General features: G+C 38.2%; 1 pseudogene; it reads right to left on the minus strand.

Annotated features, from left to right (window-relative positions):
- Window positions 1-1401: 1401 nt before the first annotated feature.
- On the minus strand, window positions 1402-1847 carry LOC112908568 (cytochrome b-c1 complex subunit 7 pseudogene; annotated as a pseudogene).
- Window positions 1848-4898: the final 3051 nt, after the last annotated feature.

Below are 4898 nucleotides of genomic sequence, written 5' to 3' on the forward strand. Positions count from 1 at the left end.
GGGTGGAAGAAAGGAAAAGAGAAGGAGTGAGAGAAATGTGGTTTAACAGAGAAAAGGAGAAAGAGGGAATATAGGTACGACAGTGGAACAGTAAGGTAATGAGAGTGTAAATCTAGGGGGAAGGGATGCCTGGGTGGCTCAGTGGTTGAGTGTCCGCCTTTGGCTCAGGGTGTGACCCAGGGATCTGGGTTCAAGTCCCACATTGGGCTCCTTGCATGGAACCTTCTTCCCCCTCTCCCTATGTCTCTGCTTCAATCTCCTCTCTCTCTCTCTCTGTGTGTGTGTCTCATGAATAAAAAAATAAATAAAATCTTAAAAAAATAAATCTGGGGGAAGAGAGGAGAGAAATCAAGTGAGGTAGAGAAGTAGAGGAAGAGAGACAGATGGAGGAGCAGGAACAGATGTGGGAAAGATAAGAAGGGAAGTCAAAACTGGAAGATGGGCAGAAACAGAGAGCAAAACAGGTGGGAAGCAGAGACAGGTTTGAAAAAGAAAGTATTAAGAAGAAAGAACTCGGGCACCTGGGTGGCTCAGTCATGATCTTGATTTCAGCTCAGGGCATGATCTCAGGGTTGTGAGATTGAGCCCTACCTTGGGTTCTGCACTGGGCTGGAACCGGCTTAAAATTCTTTATCTTTCTCATCCTCTGTCTGCCCCACCAGTTGTGTGCTCTCTCTCTCTCTCTTTTTTTTTTTTTTTTTTTGAGAGAGAGAGAGAGAGAGAGAGAGAGAAAGAAGAAAGAAAGAAGGAAATAAATAAATAAATAATTAAGCATGAAAACAGAGTAAGAAGGACCAAAAGAAGAAAGAGAAATCAGAGAGGGGACGAAAACAAGCAAGGAAAAAAAAAAAAGGAAAATGGAGGGAAAAATAGGAAAAGGGGAACAGATTAAGGGAAGAAACAGAGAGAGATTAGATTGAGGAAGACAATTTCACACACACACACACACACACACACACACACACACATTCTACTAACAGACCAGGGTATTATTCTTTAATAAACAGAGAGTTGGAAGATGAAGCTGAGGAAATTTTGCAAAATGTCCAACAAAAAGATAAAAAGAAGTAAAATAGGAGACAATTAAGATTACAAAAGCAGCCCATGAAATGCATTTGAATAATGGAAGTTTCAGAAGAAAAAATGTGCAAAGGAGATGGAAATGAAATTATCAAAGAACTGATACAAAATATTTTCCATAACTGAATGACATGAATTTCTAGATTGAAAGGGACCACCAGGTGCCTGATATGATAAATGAAAACTGACTAACAACTAGTAATGAATCAAGTAGATCCCCATATCTTTCAGTGAGATAAAAGAGGTCAGTTTCAAAGGATCCGGAATTAGGGTGATTTTGAACTTCTTCTTTTTTTTTTTTTTAATAATCACAGTAGACATTTATTTAAATGGAACTATTTGCAGCTCAAATAGTTCCAAAATTGTACATTTCAGGTTTACCCAACTTCTTCGAAGTATTTGAGGACAGCTGCAACCACAGATTTCAACACCATGATTATTTCTTTGCCCATTTTCTCTCTCTTTTCTTTCTTGAATAACTTCTTTCAGATAAGGTTCAAGGTGGAATTTATCTTCCTCATATTTCGTCCACTGCTCCTTAGGCAAGATCTGATGCTCCTGGTCAGGTCCAGTGCCCTCTTAATGTGAAACATCCTGTCATTATAAAGGTTCTCAGGAAGCCTTCTTATGGCCTCCTTCACATCCTCATTCTCATATATTGTATCATCTCGCATTAACCCCAGTTTATTGACCCCTGCAGCATTGTAATAGCACTTTCGAATGCCCTCCAGCCACCGGCTTGATGCTGCAACTGGCCTGCCCCTCATCTTGACCGAGCCTGCCGATTTTGAACTTCTTAACAGCAATCCAGGAAGTAAGAAGGCAAAGGATAAACGCTTGAAAATTTATACAAGTGATCTCCAACCTAGAATTCTAGAACCACCCACATGATCAATCAAGGGCAAGTGTAAATTAATGATATTTTGAAGTACACACATTTTCAAATATTTACCTTCTATGTATTTTTTTATCAGAAAGCTATGTTTATGGACAATAAACTCCAACAAGATGAGGGAATAAAGTAAGATAGAGAAAGGACACGATCCAAGACCCTGGAAATCTAGCAAAGGAAGTAGGCAGAGGGGATTTCCAGGATGTGAATGAAGCCCCAGGACAACAGCTGTCTATTTGGGTTCTGGTTAAATCCCCCCAGAGGAATTTCAAATAGACTATTTGTTAGAAAAGTTTTAGACTCACAGAAAAATTGAGAAGAGAATAGGAGGATTTCCATATATCTTATGTCCAGTGTTCCCTATTAATAAAGTGGTACATTTGTTATAATCAATGGACCAATATTGATACATTTTTATTAAGCAGTGTCTATACTTTATTCATATTTCCTTAGTTTATATCACGTGTCCTTTTTCTGTTCCAGGATCCCATCCAGGATAGCACACTGCATTTAGTTGTCATGTCTTTTAGCTCTGGCAGATTCTTAGACTTTTCTTGTTTTTGATGATTTTTTAAAAAATTTTTATTTATTAATTCATGAGAGGCACACAGAGGAGGCAGAGACACAGGCAGGGAAAGAAACAGGCTTCCTGCGGGGAGCCCGATGTGGGACTCGATCCCAGGACCCCGGGATCACGACCTGAGCCAAAGGCAGACGCTCAACCACTGAGCCACCCAAGCATCCCTGTTTTTGATGATTTTGGCAGCTTTGAGGCATACTGGACAGGTATTTCATAGGATACCCACTGTCAGAATTTGATGTTTTTTCTCATGATAAGATTGAGACAGTGGGTTACTGGGAAGAAGACATCACAGGTAGAGTGCCATTTTTATCACATCATATCAAGGGTACTTATCACCCTACTAGCATATTTATGTTGATGTTGACCTTGATCACCTGGTTGAGGTAGCATTTGACAGGTTTCTTCTCTAAAGTTACTACATTCCCCCATTTCACACTGCCCTCTTTGGAAGGAAATGCACAGCCCAGATCTAAGGAGTGAGAAGATATAGTCTCCCCCCTTGAAGGTGGATTACCTCCATATATCATTTGAAATTCTTCTGCATGAGATATTTGTTTTATCTCCCATATTTATTAGCTTATTTGATCATGTATTTGTATCAGTTCAGATTCATGGATATTGGTTTTATACTTTGGATTATAATACAATACTACTTTATTAACTTCGTTGCTCAAATTGTTGTAGCTTTGGCCACTAGGAGCTCTTTCAGTTGACTCTCCTGCGCCTTTGTCATATCCCCAACAATGTGTGTGTTTCAACATTTCCTTACTTTCTCCCTCTAAAAATACTTCAGACACATCATGTATATTTTCTGTCTTAGTCCAATATTCAGTTATTTCTCTAAGGAGCCCCGTTTCCTTTTACTGGAGAACGGTATTAGAAAACAAGATTTGAGCACTAGATGTGCTTGATGCTAATGGGTTATCATTTATTTTTGGGCTTTTCAGCTAATAGCAAAGAAATATATGTATGTATACTAACCTGTGTATTTACGCACATCTGTGTTTTATATGTAACTAACCATATTTATAGCAGGTTAAACATGAGCTCATTTCTGATATCTCCAGATCTACTCTATTACCACATTATCATTCAGGCTCTTCCAGTCACTTATCTGTAACTCCCATCCCAGCAGTGAAAAATCTGGCCCCCATGATTTGCCACCCATTTGCTCAATTGTGTGAGTCCAGTAATATGGGTAGCAGTATTGGAATTGTTAACTCATCACCTAGTGGGAAAAATTTCATCAACTGGAATATAGTTATGTGACTTTAGTCTTACAGACTCTTCTTGTTACCAAAGTTACTTACATCAGCACCTTTCCCTTCCATCCCTGCAGTGTGACGTTTCATATATTTTAGCACAGTTAGATGTTCTTGTCACACTCTGAATTCCTAGCAGCCCCAGAACGTCTAAGTGATTTTTTTTTTCTCGTCTAAGTGATTTTTTAAAAAGATATTGTATATATTAATGTTCACTCTTTGTGCTTTAAAGGTCTATGGATTTTGACAAATGCATAGTCATGTGTCCACCTTACTGTATCACACAAACACAGAACAGTTCTATGGCCCTAAAAATCCCTTGTGCCTCCCCTATCCTAGAACCTGTGGCAAATACTGATTATTTTACTGTCTGTACACTTCGGCCTTTTCCAGAATGTCATATAATTGGATCATACAGCCTCCCTTTTTGTGGTTTGGTAGCTTACTTTTTTTTTAATTGCTGAATAATATTCCTTTGTACAGATGTGCCACAGTTTATTCATCCACTCACCTTCTGAAGGACATCTTTCAGTTTGGGACAATTATGAATAGGCTGCTATAAAGATAAGCATGCAAGGTTTTGTGTGTACATAAGTTTTCAGTTCAACTGGGTAAAACCTAGGTAAATATCTAGGGATGTGATTGTTGGACTAGACTGTATGACTGTATTTGGCATTGTATGAAACAGCCACACTATCTTCCAAACTGTCTTTCCATTTCCAACAGTAAAGAATAAGAATTTTTTGTGCCCTGCATTCTCACTAGTATTGTCAGTATCTGCTATTGTCTGTTTATATTTTAGCTTCTGATGGGGTGTAGTGGTATTTCATTGTTGCCTTAATTTGCAATTCCCTCATCAAATACAATTTTGAGTATCTTCATAAGCATTTGCCATCTGTACATTTTCTTTGGTGAGGTTTAGATCCTTTGCCCAGTTCTTAATTGGGTTGTTCGTTTTTTTTTTATTATTATTGAGTTTTAAGTGTTCTGTGTATATTCTGAAAACAAGTCCTTTATCAGATATATGTTTTACAAATATTTTCTCCCAGTTAGTAGCTTGTCTTTTGATGCTTTTTTTTGT

This window comes from Vulpes vulpes, chromosome 5, assembly GCF_048418805.1.
Source record: "Vulpes vulpes isolate BD-2025 chromosome 5, VulVul3, whole genome shotgun sequence".
NCBI classification, from domain to species: Eukaryota; Metazoa; Chordata; class Mammalia; order Carnivora; family Canidae; genus Vulpes; species Vulpes vulpes.